This window comes from Pleurodeles waltl, chromosome 6 (genome assembly GCF_031143425.1).
Source record: "Pleurodeles waltl isolate 20211129_DDA chromosome 6, aPleWal1.hap1.20221129, whole genome shotgun sequence".
Classification (NCBI taxonomy): Eukaryota; Metazoa; Chordata; class Amphibia; order Caudata; family Salamandridae; genus Pleurodeles; species Pleurodeles waltl.
The window spans coordinates 1,163,540,280-1,163,561,889 of record NC_090445.1 but is presented as its reverse complement, the minus strand read 5'-3'; positions in this window follow the sequence as shown (position 1 = coordinate 1,163,561,889).

Sequence of the window (21,610 nt, the reverse complement as noted above, 5' to 3'; positions counted from 1 at the left end):
TTAGAAAAACTGGGTTCCGGCAGGTCTGAAAGTCCCCAGTTGGGAGACCTAACACATTTCCCTCCTTTAAGCCGTACTGCTAGCGGGCGATGGTCACTCTCAGTGGTGTTAAGTACCTCCATATCTACTAGATCCGTCCATAATTGCACATCCAACAAGATATAAACAATCACATTCCTCTGGTGCCCCCTTCTAAAAGTGGGCGTCCGCTCTTGATCCGAGTTTGTTCCCCCATTACAGGCACTTAGCCCGTGGGCCACCACCATTGCCACTATCTGCAGGGCCATGTGGGAAAGCTGACTTATTGGCCTACCCACCAGCTGTGGGACATCCCATTGCTCATCCTCTTCCCTGATTACCATGTTGAGGGCAAGACACGGTTCAAATGATGTATTGAAGTCTCCAGCAATTAGTAGGCTAGACTTCTTTATTTAAGTTTCCACTAGCGTTTCAAGCATTGCCAAAACCGAGGACTCTCTGTTTGCCGGCAAAGTACGTGCATACACATTTAATATAACCAAGGTTAATCCCCTTGGGAATCGTAAGCTAATGCCCATTAGGTCGGGGGAGTCTATCCTCAGTAATTCATGCCTGCAGACTATGGGGGTTATTCTAACTTTGGAGGAGTGTTAATCCGTCCCAAAAGTGACGGTAAAGTGACGGATATACCACCAGCCGTATTACGAGTTCCATAGGATATAATGGACTCGTAATACGGCTGGTGGTAAATCCGTCACTTTTCCGTCACTTTTGGGACGGATTAACACCTCCTCCAAAGTTAGAATAACCCCCTATGTCATTTCTGACCAAGATCATGAGTCCCCCCAGTGCCCGGCCCATTTTCCTTGGTGGCAGGGCCTCAACGCTATAGGTGGTTAATCTTTTTACAAAGACCTTGTTAACATCCCATGTTTCTTGGAACACACAGACTTCATATTTCCTAATAAAGAAGTTCCATGCTTTGTCAGCTACCTTAGGGTTCACCCCGCCACATTCCAGGATATTAGTGCTATGCTAAGTTTGTCCTGTATTCAGCCACTTTTTCCAGAGGATCACGCCCTTTGTCTATCGCCCATTAATATACAAGATGCCCCCCTACAGGAGCCTCTAGGGTTGATTCGGTGACAGCTGGCCCTTGGGGTGTAAGAGTTCCCATGTCCTACCATAACCCCAAAGGACCTAGTCAGTCTAGCTGGTCTAGTGTGGATAGTGTGTAGTAACGGTTCGGAATAGATACCTTAAAGGAAGTATGTTGTATACACCTGGTTTGTAGTGATCGGTGTTAGTCAGACAGTATATTCCCAAAACCCCTTGCTACGGGGGGAGAAAAATAAATCCATAGGTAGCACTCTAATACCCCCATTCACTTGGGTTTTAGCACCAATCATATTTAACAGGGATTGGACACTGCTAGGTGACTTGAGGTTCACAATTATACAGTCCCCATGTAAAGATTTTGGCGTAGGACCCACCCACGCCACCCTTCGGGTAGTGAGAATTTGCTCAGAGAGAAAATGTGGCCAGCCCGACTGTTTCCATAACCAGTGTGCAACTTTATTTAGTAATGAGTCATGCGACTCACTTGTTCCTCTAGGTAACCGAGGAACATTCTCTAGGATAATAAAGTAGGGGGTGCACTCCAGAGGAATATTAGGTTGTATATCAAAGGTTTCAGTATGCAAGCACACAGACCCAGATCCACTGCCATGGGCTCCTACCTCTTCCTCATCACCAACATGGTGTCCAATACTTGGGCGTTGGAAAAGTCCCTTAGGGGGTTCATTAAATATGGGTGGACCTCTTCCTTTATTTGTTATTTGGTGTATCAACGATTCCTCCCCGTTCCCTCTCGGGCATGCTCTCTGGGTGTCAGGGATTCCACGTGGCTCATGGGTCCTGCCACAACCTCCCTCCCTAGGCTTGGTAAAGGAACCTCTGTTGTCGTGGCTAAGCTCAAATCGTTTCATTATAGCCTCTATTGAGTTGAGACGCTCGATTAGAGACTGCAATTTTAAGTTAAGGATGCTGCATCATTTTTCTTCCATATGTACAAACATCTTCCCCTGAGCCTGCCTTCGTCCCTGCCCTTTCCCATTACCTTCCCCCTCTTTTTTAGAATGGATGGAGCGTTGGGCTGACCCCTCTTTTTTGGAAGAAATAGAGCGATGGGCTGCCAACTAGATACTACCACAACTTAAGTGCTTATCATTCCTTTCGGGATCTGGTTGTGTCCTCTTCTCTCTTGGTACCAGCTCATTGCCTGTATTATTTGTGGGAACTAAATCCAGGGCTCCAAACTGAAGGGGATCACAGTCCTGCCTCTGAGCCTGATCTGGCTCATCCACGTCCCTCCTGAATCCCAACTGCCACAGGATCATCACAGGGAATCACCTCACTACTACCTACCCTCCCAACCAGCTCCTCATCATTAGAAGCTCCTATTAGTGAGGCCCCCAGCACCCCCAGGGGCGGGGAACGTAGGGAGGATACAGAAAGCCGACGCTCTGCCAGCTCAATTTCCTTATCGATTATCCCCACAGCCCTTACTATAAATTTGTTCATACTCAACTTGCAGTGATCTACTTGACTTATAGAGTTCGTAGGCCCGAGGACGGCCTTGCTAGTTGTCTTACGACAAGATGTCTTAGCTCTAGACATGCTGCGAGATTAAAGTAAGGGGCCCCTGCATGCACCAACCAGAGGCTCAAGCACTTATCTCCTAGCAAATTCCTACAGCTCATGGGATTGCAAATAAGTATCGAACAAGTGAGCCCAGACCCTTTTGTGGCCCCCAACTGCTGGAAGCGGAGATCATTCAGTGCACCTCCGGTCACTGCAGGAGGCGGTATGCAGCTTCCTCCGCCACCTGGACTGCTGTGGGATATAGTGTGGACCCCCCGTAGTTTTGCCAAGTTCTCAATGAAGGATGTTAAAGGGGTGGCCCAGCCTCCTTCTGGCTCCGACGGGCGTGGACGGGCCTGCCCTTGGTCCAGACTTTGCCCAAGCGCATCCCATGCTGTGTTGTCCCCCTGTGTTATAGCACTGCTCGCAAGGTGATTAGGGGCAACTGGTGCAGTGAGATGGCCACCTCCTGGGGCCTAGAGCAGTCTGGCACTTATAGTCCCCCTTCCAATGTTTAACGCGTCCCGCGCTGCGTTGTCCCCCTGGCTCTTTATAGCACTGCTGGCGAGGTGATTAGGGGCAGCTGGTGCAGTGACATGGCCACCTCCTGGGGCCTGGAGCAGTCTGAGACTCGTAGTCCCCCTTCCAATGTTCAGTGTGTCTCACGCTGAGTTGTCCCCCTGACGCTTTATAGCGCTGCTGGAGATGTGATTAGGGGCAGCTGGTGCAGTGAGATAGCTACCTCCTGGGGCCTAGAGCAGTCTAGGACTCGTAGTCCACCTTCAATGTTCAGCACATAGAATGTTGATGTAGTTATCTGTACAGCCTCTGACAGATGGTTGTGAGGCTTCAGACGTAGGCAGTCTCCAATGGTTGGTCTATTCCCTCATAAGTGTAGTGTGGGTCTTTGCAGTCGTCTAAGACTGCCGGAGCCCAACTTCTCAGGAAGAACAAACCCGTGCCACAAAATGTATTAAAATATGACTGGATGTATGCATGCTCATCTATGGTAGCCATCCATTAATGCATTGTGTTATATTTGATAAAATACCATTTCAAGATGACCACAGTAGATGCAGGCGCATTCCACATTAAAGCCGCCAGGTCATCTTAGAGTTCTGCATAAACAATAAAAACCTGGCTCTTCCATTAGGAATTCTGCCTCGGATGCCCTCCCCTTCTTACGCACCAAGATACCCTACTGGGTGATATGTGTACCGTAAAATAAACATAACATGAGATAACATTTAGAATAGCAACAAGGATGGGCAAAACCAACAGATTTCTCGGCTAAGAGCTAATGCTTGTTTATTACTCTCTTGCTCACTGTGCTTTCCATTTAAAACACACTTTTCTGTTTTCCTAAGGTATTTCTGCACTTACGAAGTTCTGCTAGCCATTTATTTATTTTACACGTCCTTCTATAAGGCCTTTTTATTAACTCTTTTAATGCCATTCTGTGTGCCATTCAAAGCGTTTCAGAGATATACCTGCCTTTCATGGCGTTCACTTAAATTAGTGTCTGCTTGATGGGATGGAAATGTCACCTGCATGGTAAACGGCCATGTATCCCTGCCTTGCATGCCCGACTGCATGTGAAACTGCTATCCTAATTTTTTGTTTGGCCATGGCATCATGCTCAGCTTTTATGTGTGTAGTGGCCTAGGCCTATTCCTGTCAATGCGCGTTCCGGAACCTGTCTGAGAACCTTTGGGGTGCATCAAGTGTGTCTTCATGATGGACATTTAACTACTGTCCGTGTTCTGGGTGTACACGCATATAGAGGTGGTCGCAGTGTAAGATTTTTAGTATAATCAGTAGTATGACCAGACCTTTTTCTTGTGTCAAGGAGAGGTAAGCCGCTTGGCTCCTTTTGTGAAAACATCTTCTGGTATGTGAAACTCAAAACCTCGTAACCTTGTTGTTGGAAGTGGCCTCTCTGCAGGGTCACCCCCAAACCTTTTGCTTTAGGAATCTGCAAACTTTACCACTGCTAATCAGTGCTAAAGTGCATATGCTCTCTCCCTTAAACATGGTAACATTGGCGTATACCCAATTTGCATATTTAATTTACTTGTAATTCGCCAATAAAGTGAACTACATGTGCCCAGGGTCTGTAAATTAAATGTTACTACTGGGCCTGCAGTGCTGATTGTGCCACCCACATAAGTAGCCCCTTAACCATGTCTCAGGCCTGCCCTTGCACGGTCTGTGTGTGCAGTTTCACTGCCACTTTCACTTGGCATTTAAAGTGCTTGCCAAGCCTTAAACTCCCCTTTTTCTACATATAAGTCACCTCTAAGGTAGGCCCTAGGTAACCTATAGGGCATGGTGCTATGTAGATAAAAGGCTGGACATATACCTGTGTGTTTTACATGTCCTGTGTTAGAAATGGGGTCTTTGGTTGGTAGTTGGTTTACCCCCTGTCCAAGCAAGAACCCTCACTCTAGTCTGGGTAAGTCATACACAATCCAAATTATCCTGTGCCCACCATCTGGTAGCTTGGCACTGAGCAGTCAGGCTTAACTTAGAAGGTAATGTGTAAAGTATTTGTGCAATAAATCATGCAATAACACAGTAGAACACCACAAAAATACACCACACAGAGTTCAGAAAAATATATAATATTTATCTGGTAAGATGCAGGTCAAAACGATTAAGATGCAATAAGTATATTTTGAAATATTACTGTAAAAATGATATAAAGTGTCTTTAGTCTCTTAAAAGCAACAAATGTCTCTTGCAAGCACAAAGTGGTGGGATGTACGTTGAAATTCTGGTCGCTATGCTGGTGCTTCATTGATCTCCTCCTTGCAAAGTCAGGCTGCATCATTCTGGTTCGGTATGAGCTGATTTTCTCACAGCGATGCAGGCTGTGCTTCGTTTCTGGCAGGCTGAGCATCAATTTTCACCGCACAGGGATTTTGTCTTGCAGGAATGAAGTCTTTTTGGTCCCGAGACTTCAGGGAATAGGAGGCAAGCTTTATACATGCCCTTGGAGAGCACTTCTCAGCACAGCCAGAGAGCAGCAAGGCAGCAGGGTAACAGCTAGGCAGCATTCCTTCTCAGAAAGCAGTCAGGTGAGTCCTTTGGGAAGCCAGGCAGTTTGTTTTGGCAGGTTGCAGGTTCTGGTTCAGGTTCTTCTCCAGGAAGTGTCTGTGACAAGAGTGTCTTGTCAAGAAGCGTCTGAGTTGGTAGGGTCAGGGATCCTACTTAAATTCCCAAATGTGCCTTTGAAGTGGGGGAGACTTCAAAGAGTGGCTTAGAAGTGCAAAAGGTCCCCTTTCAGTTCCGTCCGGTCTGCCAGGGTCCCAGTAGGGGATGTGGCAGTTCTTTGTGTGAGGGCAGGCTACTGTCCATTGACATGTAAGTGTCAGGCCCTCCACCCTCCCAGCCCAGAAAGTCCCATTCAATATGCAGATGTATGCAAGTGAGGCTGAGCATCCTGTGTTTGGGGTTTGTCTGAGTGAATGCGCAACGGAGCTGTCAACTAAACCTAGCCAGATGTGGATTGGAAGGTACAGAAGGATTTAAGGGTAGAGAAAAGCTCAATTTCTAAAAGTAGCATTTCTAAAATAGTAATATAAAATCCAACTTCACAATTAAGCAGGATTTTGTATCACCATTCTGGTCATACTAAATATGACCGGGCTACTCCTTTCAGATCTGTATCTACCCTCAAACAGTATTTGAGGATAGCCCTAATGCTATCCTATAAAAGGAGCAGGCCTCACTGCAGTGTAAAACGAATTTAGGAGTCAGAGACATGAAGCATAATACATCACTTACGTCCCCACAGGTGCCCCAGCCAATTCCAGTGGTGAGGAGGTGCCACGACTATCCAGTCCCCCAACAGAAGATGCCCACAGTGATTACAGTAAGTCTGGACTTCTGGATTTGTATAAACTACCTGGTCCATTAGGGACCACTGTTCAGTCGGCAACCCCAGCCCATTCACAGTCCACCCCAGAGTCTCCACCCTAAGAATCCGACACCACAGCACCCACCCAACGTCCTCACGCCTCTATCCCCAGGGCACATCAATCATCAGTGTTCCCACCTTTTCAGGGACCGCTGTCCACACCTCACACCCAAGACAATTAGGGTCCTGGGGTCAGTGGCAGTGGGCACACCGTTCAGGGGACACAGGTGCAGGGGCACAGGGACACTATGAGGTCAGCTTTGTGCCTGGGGAGGACAGGCCCAGGGGACCGACTCTCCAGGAGGCTCTCACTAATGTCCTGGATGCCTACCTGCAATCCCATGACAAGATGGGCCAGAGCCTTACCAACATGCAGGAGAACAAGCCGCTGCAGGAGGTACACCATCAGGATATCAGGAAAGATTTGCAGGTCTTCAACACCACCATGGTCTCCACAACAGGGGTGCTGGCTGATATGGCCAATATCATGAGGGAATGGAGAGCACACCAGCGGGGCCCTTCCACTAGCCAGTCTACTGACCAGCCCACCACATCTGCTGCAGCTAGTGGACAGAAGGCCATGCAGCAGGACCCACAGGTCACCAGCACCCCTCCCCCTGCATAAGGTGAACCACCCCACAAGCGTTCCCTGCGACCCAGACAGAAGCTAGAGACACTTGTCAAGAGCACCGCCAGAAAATGAGACACTCATGAATGTCCACTTGTGTCCCACCCTGTTACTTTGTCCACTCTGAACTGCCTTTGCTCTCCTTCCTATGGTCCCTTGGACACTGGACCTGTGCTACAAACAGACTGGACCAATACCCTGGACTTGCCTCTACCATCACCCCATTCCATTGTACTATTCCGTCTCTAATTTGCACTAAAATAAACACAACTTGAGTGATAGTGTTGTATGTGATGAAAATGCGCAATAATGGAAACAGCCACATCTTGTGCAAATGATTTGAACACTGTGGTAGCATACAAATAATGACCTGTAGATGTCTGCAGTCATCACACCAGTATACAGTTGTTATACCACCATCATCTGCAAAATGAGAGGGCATAGGTGACAGTAAGTTGAGATGCAAAGAATGTGAATGCCAACCTGGTACAGCCACGCTGAAAACACCAATAGTCAGAGGAATGGCCAGTTCCAGTGTATCACCTGTGTGTCACTGTAAGTACTGACGTATAACTGATGTTCTGTTTTCTGCATCCTCATCCTCTGCCTCCTCATCCTCACTGTCCTCAGCGTCCACTGCTGCCACAGGGGCATTTCAAATCCCCTCCTCCTGCAGATAAGGCACATGTTGTCTGAGGGCCAGGTTGTAAAACATGCAGCATGCTACTACCATCTGGCAGACCTTCTTGGGTGAGTATCACAAGGATCCACCTTTCAGATGGAGGCATCTGAACCTGGCCTTCAGGAGACCAAAGGTACATTTGATGATACGCCTGGTTTGCCCATGTGCATCATTATACCGATTCTCAGCCCCTGTAATGGCATCCCTCACAGGCATCAGGAGCCACGATAGGTTTGGGTAGCCAGAGTTACCTTCAAGTATTGAGGGACAAACATTAGTCTGACACAATGGTATGGGGATAACTTCTGTAGGCATACACTGACATACATTGCATGGGGACTCAGGCTCACCTATTAGCCACACCCAGTGCCTCTGTAGTTGTGCCATCACATTTGGAATGCTGCTATTCCTCAGGACGAAGGCATTGTACACTGACCCAGGATATTTGGCAGTGACGTGGAAGATGTACTGGTCAGCCAGGCACACCATATGGACATTGAGTGGAAACTCTTCCGATTCCTGAACACCTGTTCATTGTGGTGGGGGGGGGGGGCAAATGCAATATGTGTTCCGTCAATCGCCCCAATAATGTTGGGTATATGTCTCATTGCATAGAATCCTGCCTTCAAAGTGGCCAAATCTTCCACCTGGGGAAAGCAATGTAGCTGCACATGTGTTTGACCAAGGCAGACAAAACTCTTGCCAACACTATTGAGAACATTGGCTGTGACATTCCTGTTGCTAAGCCCACTGTTGTTTGGAAAGAACCAGTTGCCAGGAAATGGAGCACTGATAGAACTTGCACAAGAGGGGGGGATCCCAGTGGGATGACGGATAGCTGACATCAGATCAGGCTCCAATTGAGCACACAGCTGTGTGATAGTGGCCCTGTCCAGTCTATAGGTGAGTATGATGTCCCTGTCCTCCAGTGTAGCCAAGTCCACAAGGGGTCTGTACACGAGGTCTTGTCTCCTCCTCTGATTCCTCCACAATGGTAGGTATCTAAGGGACACAATAGTGAGTAGGGTGTCACAATTTGAACAATGGAACCACCACCTCAGTGTAACTAGAGCATTAATGTGATGTGACAATGGGAATGACAATGTATGTGAAAATTATACAAAAGAATGATGGACGGAGTGCTGACAATGCAAACACTCTCCCCCAGTCACAGATCTGGGTTTAATCCATCGTTTTTTTGCTGCCCATGCCATTCCAGTTTGGACCCAGCCATATGCAAATCAGTCTTGACCCTGTTCCCCATGGGAACAGTCCAGCCCGAACTGCCAGGCCAGGTCTTCCCTGGACTGGAAACAAGCATCCTGGGACCGGTTTCGGGGTTTCACCCCTCATCAGCCAGGCTAGCTTGAATCCAGTGGCATGGGAAGCACGGGACCCACATCTGGGCATACCCTTACCACTTAGGGCGACATTAACAACACAAAAGAATGATGGACGGAGTGCTGACAATGCAAACACTCTCCCCCAGTCACAGATCAGATTGTTTTTGCTTTGTCGCCCTAAGTGGGAAGGGTATGCCCAGACGTGGGTCCCGTGCTTCCCATGCCACTGGATTCAAGCTAGCCTGGCTGATGAGGGGTGAAACCCCGAAACCGGTCCCAGGATGCTTGTTTCCGGTCCAGTGAGGACCTGGCTTGGCAGTTCGGTCTGGACTGTTCCCATGAGGAACAGGGTCAAGACTGATTTGCATATGGCTGGGTCCAAACTGGGGTGGCATGGTGAGCAAAAGAACGATGGATTAAACCCAGATCTATGACTGGGGGTGAGTGTTTGACAATGTTCAGCATTCCGTCCATCACTTGTTGTTTTTGCTTTGTCGCCCTAAGTGGGAAGGGTATGCCCAGACGTGGGTCCCGTGCTTCCCATGCCACTGGATTCAAGCTAGCCTGGCTGATGAGGGGTGAAACCCCGAAACCGGTCCCAGGATGCTTGTTTCCGGTCCAGTGAGGACCTGGCTTGGCAGTTCGGTCTGGACTGTTCCCATGAGGAACAGGGTCAAGACTGATTTGCATATGGCTGGGTCCAAACTGGGGTGGCATAGTGAGCAAAAGAACGATGGATTAAACCCAGATCTATGACTGGGGGTGAGTGTTTGACAATGTTCAGCATTCCGTCCATCACTTGTTGTTTTTGCTTTGTCGCCCTAAGTGGGAAGGGTATGCCCAGACGTGGGTCCCGTGCTTCCCATGCCACTGGATTCAAGCTAGCCTGGCTGATGAGGGGTGAAACCCCGAAACCGGTCCCAGGATGCTTGTTTCCGGTCCAGTGAGGACCTGGCTTGGCAGTTCGGTCTGGACTGTTCCCATGAGGTACAGGGTCAAGACTGATTTGCATATGGCTGGGTCCAAACTGGGGTGGCATGGTGAGCAAAAGAACGATGGATTAAACCCAGATCTATGACTGGGGGTGAGTGTTTGACAATGTTCAGCATTCCGTCCATCACTTGTTGTTTTTGCTTTGTCGCCCTAAGTGGGAAGGGTATGCCCAGACGTGGGTCCCGTGCTTCCCATGCCACTGGATTCAAGCTAGCCTGGCTGATGAGGGGTGAAACCCCGAAACCGGTCCCAGGATGCTTGTTTCCGGTCCAGTGAGGACCTGGCTTGGCAGTTCGGTCTGGACTGTTCCCATGAGGAACAGGGTCAAGACTGATTTGCATATGGCTGGGTCCAAACTGGGGAGGCATGGTGAGCAAAAGAACGATGGATTAAACCCAGATCTATGACTGGGGGTGAGTGTTTGACAATGTTCAGCATTCCGTCCATCACTTGTTGTTTTTGCTGTGAAAATTATAGCAATGACACAGTTATCGATTATCTGAATGTTGTTCACCAATATAAAATGGCGACCGCCTGGCCTGTATGTAGGGACAGGTGGAAGTGAGGTAACTCCACCAGTGTTGGGCGTCATGGTGTAGGGTGGTCTTGCACCGTAGTGCTATTTCTCATTGGCTAATGTTGGGCTCCATGGAGTACAATGGCTAATGGGGATCAGCGGCGGCGGTGATGGTGTAAACCGCCGCAGACGATACTGCCATTTTCTGTCCATAACTACACTTGATTCCTGACTTTTCACAGGACAACACCTACACTGCATGTCCTGCCGCAACCTGGGTCTGGATCCTGCCATGGCCCATGTGACCGGGCCCCTGCCTTCACTTCGGAGGAGTTGGAGCACATGGTGGATGGGGTCCTACCCCAGTATGGACAGCTGTTTGGGCCTCAAGACCAACAGGTGAGTTACACCTTGGAAACAATGCATGTGACAAGGTTGCATGGAGATGTGTGTGCAAGCATCGTTTCATTTGGGCAGTATGTCTGATGGTTGGGTACATGGTGTGCGCGGGTGATGTGTGAGCCAATGGAGATGATAATGGGATTTGTGGGCCATATGTGTGACAAGCTGGATTGTATGTGTAATGGTGTCCTCCTGTCTGTATCCCCTCTGCAGGTCAGCGCCCATCAGAAGAAGGGATTGTGGCATGCCATCGCCAAGGACGTGCGGCCCCTGGGGGTAGGAAAAGGTGGGAGGACCTGAGAAGCTGGGCCCAGAAGACTGCGGAGTCCCAGATGGGGATGGTCTCCCAACGTAGGCGAAGTGCCCGTTGGAACCTGACCCCCCCAGAAGGCCCGCATACTGGCGGTGGCCTACCCAGAGCTGGATGGGTGCTTGAGGGCATCACAGCAGGCACAAGGGGGTGAGTACAGTGAAGGTAACAACAATTATTGGTAGGTGGCATGGGATCCTGGTGGTGGGTTTCAGTTAGTGGGTGCCCCTTAATGCCAGGTCAGACATTGCAGGGTGACCCAGCTCAAGGGAAACAGGTGTATTGCAAAATTTGGTAACCTAGCTAAGTTGCATTCTATGTCAGACAGGGCTTAGTGGGTCCCAGGAGGGATGCAGTTTGCGGTGGTTGGCTCTCATCTTGCTGTGACACATAGCCAATTGATTGCCAGTGCGGTGCATAGTGCACAATCCTGATCCCTGTGTGTGATGGTAATATGTATACCAACTGTGTTGATGCTGTAATTCACCTAGTGCTCCCTTTCTCTCCTCTCACTATTTTCTTATGTCATCCTGCCCATGTGTGCATTAGCATCATCTGGCTGAGGAGCAGGGGCACCGGTGACAGAGGGAGCTGCATCCCACAGGACCCAGGAAGCAGAGTCCACCAACGCCAAGGGAACCAGTGGGATGGAGGGTGACGTGAGCACCACGGCAGAGACAGGAGAGGACAACACCGACTCTGATTCCTCCTCCGATGGAAGCTCCCTGGTGGTGGCGGGCACCTCTGGGTCCACCCCAGCTACAGGTACAGCTGCCACCCCGTACTAGCACGGCCCTCCCAGTAGCCCCCCACTGAGTTGCCTGTGGCTGCACACCCAGGAGGGTGTGCATCTCTTTTGCCTCAGGCACCTCAGGCCCTGCCCCAGTGAGGCCCTGCCCCAGGGAGCCCTGCTGCCCTCAGTGAGGAGGCTATTGACCTCCTGAAATCCATCTCTGGAAGGCAGCCAACCATTGTGAATGCCATCCAGGGGCTGGCATCCCAGAGGCAGCAATACAATGCATACCTGGAGGGCATCCAAGGTGTGTTGGCAGCCCAACAGCGATCGTTTCAGGCTCTGGCCTCCTCTCTGATGGCAGCCAGAGTCCCTGTTCCTACCATCCCCCCTCCAACTACCACTTCCCAGTCCCTGTCACCTCAACCCCAACCCATCCCATTCACACATACAGACAAACATGCGTACAAACATCACACAAGAGTGGCACAGACAAACACAGGCAGCACACTTCAGGCCACAAGCACTAACAAAAACAACAGACAGTTGCACACAAGCACATCAACTGCCTCCACCGTCTCCCCCTCCTACTCCTTCTCCTCCCTCACAGCCACATCTGTACTCACATCTGCATGCACTGCATCAACAGCCACCACCACCATCACCTCACCAAGCAGCACATATAGCACATACATACCTTTCAGACACCTCCACAACATCCATTCACACGTTCCCTGTGCCCTCTTCTATTCTGTCCACCCCCCAAGAGACACAAATGCATGCACTCAGACTCCCAACAGCCATCCACCTCAAATCAGCACACTGCCCATGCACCAGCTCCCAAGTTCAGCAGACGGACACCTCCAACAACCACTCCCTCAACCTCCACTCCCATCCCTCCTCCCTCATCCCACCCCACTGTCCCTAAGAAGCTTTTCCTTGCCCGACCTCTTCCCTCCCTCTCTACCCCTCCATGCTGCCCGTAAGAGCAGGGTACCAAAGACCCAGTCCAGCACCTCAGCCAAACAGACTGCCACTGCTCAGAAAGGGGGACTAGGGTGGTGAAACCCAAGGGACATGGGACGGGGACAGTGGAGGCACCTCCTAGGTGTGGAGGCAAGAAAGGGACCTTGCACTCCCCAGCAAAGAGAAATGGGCATGGAGCTTCCTCCAGAACCAGTGTGAACATTCCCCACCTCGGAGACTGTGACCTTGCACTCCCAAACAAAGAGAAATGGGCATGGAGTCCCCTTCAGAACCTGTGGGCATGTTCCTTACTTCAGCCTAGGTACCCCTCACCCGCTTCCCACTGAGAAGCCTGCCCTTTTCCAACATGATGCCCCTGCACAGTGTAGTGTGGATATGGTCAGGAAACAAGTTGGGGCTAGACTGTGCCCTGTGGCCATGTGGGCCTTTTGTACCTTTCTGGACATTTACTCCAATTTTATTTTTTCACATAGACAATAATATGGTGGCTGATGGCTTCAAATTAGAATATCAGTTATACCTGAATGTAGTCCTTGCATTATTATGACGTGGATTCTGTGATATTGGTTTTCCTCTGCAGCTGGTTGTGTGTATGGTGTGTGTGTATGGTGTGTCTTGTGTGTGTGTATGTGTGTCACTCTCCTTTTCCTCCCTCCCTCCCTTGGGTGCTAGACAGCTGTACTCAAAGTCTTCGTCGGCGTTGGTGTTCCAGGTGGAACATGGCATAGAAGAGCATCGGGGAGACTTGTAGTTCTGGTTCCATGGCAGCAGTAGACTCCTATGGGTACTTGTTGGTGAGTCTTTCGTTTTCTGTGTTCTGTTTCAGCCAGGCGTTTTATGGTGTTGGTACTGCTCTGGAAATCGTGGCAGTTTACTATGTCATAAGATGGTGGGCGGTACCTTGTCTACCGCCTGGCTGTTGATGGCTACCACCGTGGTCAGTGGTGTTAACACCTTGGCGTTTGGTGTGGTACATTGGCTGTCTATGGGAGTTATCACCACCGTGGTTATGTTTTGGCGGTAATAACCACCAGCCTGTTGGAGGTATTACTGTCACTTTTACAGTCACCGCCAATGTCATAATGACCACCGTCACCTCTTCAAGGTAACTCCTTGTAGGCTGAAAATCGTCGGACAGCCTGCTGGAAATGGCAGTCAGCTTGCCACCCGACGAGAAAATCGTTGCACAGCCGAACCAGAACGACGCAGCCCGACTTCCTGAGCGAAAAATCAATGTGTTGCCCACTGGATCGACGCAGCGCCTGTGACTTCGTCACACACACACCCAGGATTTCCACGCATTGTCCCTGGGCGTCAAAAGAACCCCGCATCGCAGTGAGGACCCAAGACTGCGCAATGGAAAGCAACGCAAAGCCCTTGCAGCGTGGGAAGAAATAACGCATCGTCTGTGCCGTGTCTGGAAATCCGACGCACACCTTCATTTTTCCATGTATCTCCTCCTCTGCGGTCTCAGTGTGTGTAATTATGACGCAAACTAGGTACTTTGCGCACAACTGTTGATTTTAAAGACTTAAGACTCTTCTTAACATTGCAAAAGTGATATTTCAACTTGTCCTTACTGAATCTTTATCGTTTTTACCTTAATTTAATCAGATGAATACCTTATATTTTTCTTAATCTGTGTGGTGTATTTTCGTGTTGTTTTCACTGTGTTATTGCATGGGTTATTGCGCAAATACTTTACACATTGCCTTCTAAGTTAAGCCTGACTACTCAGTGCCAAGCTACCAGAGGGTGGACACAGGATAATTTGGATTGTGTGTGACTTACCCTGACTAGGTTTGTGGTCCCTATTTGGACAAAGGTGCACACCTCTGCCAACTAGACACCCCCATTTCTAACACTTGTGCTAACATTCCATGCATGTGTTGAGTGTGTGTATGTGCAGTGAATGTGTAGCACATGCATTATATTACTGCTCTGTTTGTTGTGAGAGTCTTACTGTAGTGTGGTCAGTTTTATGTATCCTTTGCGCATTAGCTTCAGGCTTTAGGCCTTTGTGCATTTTGCCCTGGATGTATTTTATTCCTTTGCTTGCAGCTTAGAGCCTCCGTGCACTTTGCTCTAAATTCTTTTTATTTGGCTTCGTACTGTTATTTTTCAAATAGCCAGTTCTACGGTCTTGTTTTAAATTTCATATCACACTGTTTAGCCTACTTCAGCACTGGAGTTCCCCATAACACATTCTTGTTCACTCTGTGCTTCAGTCAAGGATACAGTCTGGTACATTGCCGATAGATGTGGTAGGAGTTTAGTCTTTGGCATTCCTGCGTAGGGACATTTTGTGACCACGCTGACATGTTAGTTATAAAAACACTTCCTTGTCCCAATACACGCAAGAGGCAGATTCTGACCAGGGAACCACAACTAGACGCTGACTGCCTTGTTGCAGATGCTGAACCAGATCACAGGCCTTTGCTCAGGGTTGAGGGCTGATGTCTCCCGAGGGATTCAGAAAGGCAAGTTAGAAGCTTAACATGCTGTGCTCGAAATAGAACTAGCAGAGGGAGAGTAGAAATTGTTAAACACCATGATAGCGTTGTTCTTATGTTTTACTCTCCTGGTGACTATTTCAATCCTACTGTGTTGTATGGTTCTGGTTATTGCGGCTCACGCCTTATTATCTAAAATGCAGTAGTTTTATTAAAACATTATATAAAACTTATACTGCCTTTGTCATTTGTATATGAGATCAGACTGTAAATGAGAGAGTTGGTTTGGATCTGAGTGACCACGACTTCCCTGAGAAGTTCCAAAGATGTCATGCGCTCGGCTGCCCAATCATCTCTTCCCTTTGGGAGAAATGAGGCACTGCTAGTTAGCCGGAGCAAAACCGGATTTAGGGTGACAGAGGTCCTTCCAAGTGGGTCAGACTCAGTCCCCCACACCGTGAACGATCCTGCTGCCTAGAAATCCAGTAGTCTCATTCAGGATAATGAGAGCCCACGCAACATGGCGCCGCCAACGATTGGTCTGGCTCTAATTTTTGGGTCCGGCTGACTCTCTCGGTCTCATATAGATTTTGACTCCTCGGTTCCGTAAGCGGAGACGTCCGTGGGGCTGAGGATTTCCGCCGCCACGGGATAGGTGCATCCTATTACTTAGTGGTCAGTTGTTCAAGCTTGAACTTTGAAAGGAAAAACCCCGTTATTGGTGTGCCTTCTCTACTCAGGTGCTGTTTTTCTCTAGATGGCGAATCGTCGGTGGTGCACGTAGCGCTTAATATGCGCCAACCGCTCACGGGACATCTGTTAGCACATGGCCTGACGGTCCAGGGGGGTCCGGTCACTTTTGTGGTGGACGCCCATGCAGCCTATAGAACAGAACCATTTTATTCTTGGGTTGTATTTCCAGCAGTTGATGGGAGTACAAATACTTTTCACGAATACACTGTTGCGAATGTCCCTGGACAGTACAGGGCTTATGCATACTTAGAGATACCTTTATCTTATCAAGAACACCATAATTGGCTTGATGGCGCCCTCCCACACACAGTAGCACAGGTAAGGTTAGGTCCACTGAGTAATGATGGTCTGACCTGGCCTTTATTGGCTACTTACACACCATATCCTGCGGTTGCTAATTTGGCAGTGGCTGACGTGCGTCGTTTATATATAGACTTAGCATCTACATACAGAAGACTGGTTCAGTTTGTAATGCAGGCATTGAATACTAATGCAGCGCGTGCTGCTCCGGCGCACCCACAAGCAGTGGTTCCGGGCATAAATCCGGCCACTGTACACTCAGTAATGGGTAAGGTGCCGGCTAAACGTGAGGAAACTCCATTTTGGCTGGCGCAAAAAATTAATACGCTGGAAGCAGTATTTCCCCATACGGGACCTCAGGATAAACATAGAATATTGACGATGTGTTTGCCGTATGGAATGGTTCCTCCGGTGGACCTTTGTAATACCTGGGGCACGGTGTTTGCCGCGCTCTACACTACAGCACACGGTACACCAACATTAGCTAATCTGCCGGAAGTGCTTAAACAAATTCAAGATGAATATGGGGCTGCCCCCGCCTTAGATTTAGGCATGCAGTTGATGGGCAATTTTGTCGCAGTTTCTTCTATTATTTTGAGTAATCTCAAGGGAGAGGCAGTAGCACTAGCAGTGCGTATGCGTCTTCGGGACGTTCCGCAGATTAATCAGGAGCGGGAACTCCCGAGAATAATAGCAGAAACATATTCTAGTATTGGTCGCGATAGCCTAGGGGCTAGACCACAAAAACCCCAATTACAGGGTAAAAATAATAAAGATAATGCTTAACAACAACAACCTGAGGGTACTAAAAAGCGCTGGGAAAAGAAACAGCAAACACCTAAGAAAGATGGGGGTCAGTCTCCGCAACCGGAGACCCCACAGAATAGGTATAATCTCAGGAATAGGGATCATTTGAAGACGCCTAATAGATATCAATATACTGATACACGCCAATCTTGTTCCTTTCAGGACTCCTCGGACAAGAGAAGTGAGAGAGGTGGGCGGTCAAAGCAGTGAACTGAGTACTTGAAACCGAGACAGGAATCACAACGCTCAACTGAGGTTTCTATTAAACAGGAAGAGAAACCACTCCAACAAAAGCAACAATTTAAAAAGAAGAAGGTGGCAGCAGTCTCAGTTAGACATGCCACTCAAGAAGAGAGTTCTCTTGACGAACAAGACATGGGCGTTGGCACTGTTAGACAGCGCGGCAGAGGTCACAATAGTTCGCCGGAGTCTTCTGGAGCATCTGGAGGTGAAAGCAACTGATGACTTCATACAAGTTGAAACGGCAGATATGCGAGTCTCTGATCCTGATAGAGCATATAAAGTAACTCTGCAATTAGAAGGGGACATTGACTGCATTGTACACGCCATCTTTTGGGACCATGTGGTAAAATCATATGACGTTCTGCTGGCCGAACAAGATTGGCCACCTGACTTTGTTTGCGACTGTCCGGTTGGGGAGGAGGTTATTACACCTTCATTCTCACCACTTGTTCCGAGAGAACTAGTGGAGTCCTATAGTAAATCATGGGCTCTGGCACAGGCCCCCGCACTATATAGAAATAACGTGGGGTGGGATAAACAATCACCTTATAATGTAATTCCAATAAAGGGTGAACCTTAGCCGCAGCCGCAGTATCCTATCAAATTTGAGCCTAGGGCATCGGTTAGGAAAATTCTTACACAATTGGAGTATCAGGGTGTAATTGAACCCTGTGTCTCGCCGATGAATAATCCCTTATTTCCAGTTGCTAAACCGGACCATTCATATAGGATAGTGGTGGATTACAAACACTTAAATGGACATACACGCACATATGCAATACAGAATTCACACAGCGCAGCGCTTATGAATAATATAGTGCGTAAAAAATACAAAACAACATTAGATATCTCAAATAGATTTTTCTGCCAGAATATAGCGCCCGAGAGTCGGGACTATACCAGTTTAAGTGCGTTTGGCTCTCAAAAAAAGTTTTGTCGTTTGCCTCAGGGGTATAAGAATAGGCCAGGACTATTTTCGGCTCGTGTAACTGAAATTCTGCACGAGTTGGACCCTGAGGCGTTATCATATGTTGATGATCTATATTTGACAGATGATGAGATTCTGCAACATCTAAGGCGTGTAGCACGCATTGTTGTGGGGTTTGCTGAAATTGGCTATAAGTTTAATTTTAAGAAATCAAAGATTGCCTTCCTCAGCGTCATTTTCCTGGGATATGAGTTGTCGAATGAGGGCAAGAGCTTAGCGCCACATTTTTTGGAGAAATGTGCTCAATTGCAGCCTCCTAATACGGTTCGGAAGCTCCAGTCATTGTTGGGGTTTCTGAATTTTGGCAGAACTTACATTCCTGATTATGCTACGCGTATAAAACCCTTATACGAATTCATTCGCCCAAATCTTTCGAGTAGATTTTGGACGATTGAGCATACACATATACAGTACTACGAGATTTACAAACTGATCTCTTGGCAGTTAAACATTTGCACACACGGGACAATAAAACGCATTTAGTCATCAGGGTTATACCTGGGGCTGTTGGGTTTACATATGTCACTTTTATTGAGGGTGAGACAGTCCTGATAGCATACAAGTCACACTTGTATTCTGCTGCAGAACAACGATTTGCAGAGGCTGAGAAAATACTCACTGCTGTACAGATGGCTGTAATTAAAGAAAGACCTCTTGCCCAGGGCCAACGCATTGTTGTCGTCTCCCCGATTCCAGCCTTGGAGGCTGTTACAAAACCGAGTGTTCCTAATTCGAAAGCTTTACACCCGCGATGGATACAATGGGCTACGTCTTTGACGGCCACTGATGTAGATTACATATTTGACCCTAAACTGCAGACTCAAGAATTTCTTCAATATGAAATGGAGGACCCAGTTCCCGCTGGCACATTGCCTATTGACCAATATCAGGTGGTCATGTATACTGATGGCTCTGCGCAACCAGCGGTTGGGACTAAACAATAATATTCTGCTGCATGTGCGGTGGTGAGCGGCACTATGGAGGGGTAAGTGTTCTGCCCCCGACATACTTATACACAGACCTTGGGAGATTGTACAGCCCAGTTGGCTGAGCTCAAAGTTCTATTGTTAGCATTGGAACATGCGGATCCGGCGATACTAACCTTGCTGGTCTGTGACTCCTACTACTGTGTTCAGTCTGTCAATGAATATTTACACTACTGGAGGTTGAATGGGTTCAGAGATTCTAAAGGCAACACCATTAAACACAAATTGCTGTGGGGGAAGGTTGCTAATCTGAAGGAAACGCTTCCTAAAGTCCATGTTGTACATACACGTGGACACCAGCGAGTTGGAATACACGTTGCTGGAAATACTTTGGCTGATGAAGCCGCGAAGTCGGCAGTGGCAGTTGCCACTTTAGCTGCAGTGACTCGTTCGAGTTCCAAACCAGACACAGAGATTTCGGCTGCTCTGTTTGTTGTGAGAGTCTTACTAATATGCCCTTTGGGATCCATTTAGGATGCCTCTGGTTTAGCAAGGCACAAGTTGCACATAGATTCCCCAGATAGTGAAAGTGTATTGCATACATTTATGTGGCTGGAATGAGGAAGGTGGAGACAGGGCTACCTTTAGAAATTCCTTAACTGCCTTGTTTGCAAAGAGATGCTGGTTAACTGTTTCTGAATATTGCCATGCAGCATATGGTAGAGATCAGGGGTGAGGCTGCAGTTTCTAAGTTTCTAGTGGAGGGCCTTCCCTTTTGTTTATCCTTGATTACTACTTAAGGGAGAATGTTACCAGCCAGGTGCAGAGATTTCATTCTCCATTGTGCCCTTGTTCTAGATATTCCTGCTTGGAGCAAGCCCATTGCTCCCTGTGTCAAGGGCCATTGCTGTGCACAAGGGATGCCTCTGACAAACAGTCAGAAATTCATTTTGAGAAAGAATCAAACCAAATGTTTTTTTAAGCCTTTGGAGATCTACATCCCCTGTCTGGGATGTGTGTGTAAAAGTGGAATCCAAACTAGTGCCACGTTCTTCATGACCAACAAAGGGAATGCTCTGCAGAAGGTGAGAAGTCTAAGGACCACTCTGTGACCAATGTTGATCTATGAATACCAATCAGTCTCTTAGGCATGAGGGGACACTAATGGTTTTATATAAGTTCTGCTGGAGAAGCTGAGTATCTTCTTCCAAGTGCCTAGAATCCTGCCTGCTCAGAGAGGGTGAGAGACTGCCTGGCCCTCTTACCTCTATCCAAGTGGAGATACCCAGCATGTTCGCTGGGTGATAAATGCTGATAGAAAGTATACTGTCCTCAAGAGAGAAGGCAGGAGCGACCCATGAGATCTGGGAATTTCCTAGGCTCTCTAAGTCACTCCTGTGTGAATTCCACCAATACTTTGCTAGAACGAGCACCACCATGTTATTTGGCAGCCCACAGTGGGTTTAACAACTGGTGCTGCTGGTGGAGAAAGGGAGCCGCCTTACTACTGAAGTGGGAGCTCAATTGGTTTTGAAGGCTGTACATTTTATAGATATATCACCATTGACAACTTGGCCCGAGGCCGTAACTGTCATGCCTGGGTACCTATCTGCACTGTGCCCAGAGGGCCACTAATGCAAAAAGAAGTGATGCTCTGCATGGTCTGTTTCAGTAACTCCAGACCAGCAATTCCTCTTCCAAATGGAGGTTGCATCAGAGGACCCTTCAATGAGAAACTGCCACTGTGAAGAGTGGGGACGTGAGATGTGCTCGTCGCACTGAACTGCAACAACCAAAGAGAATGTAAGGTGTTGCTTAGTCTGTGAAAGGAGCAAGGGCCTAACATTTCATAGAGGAATCTGGTGCAAGTATTTAATACCTTTTGCTCCTTTTGATGACAGCTGCTGAAATTAGTTGTGCATCTAACCAGTGGTAAAAAGAAGTGATCTGCACCTGTGCATTATTAAAGCCCATCTTATGTTAGGGGACTGTAGACATTAG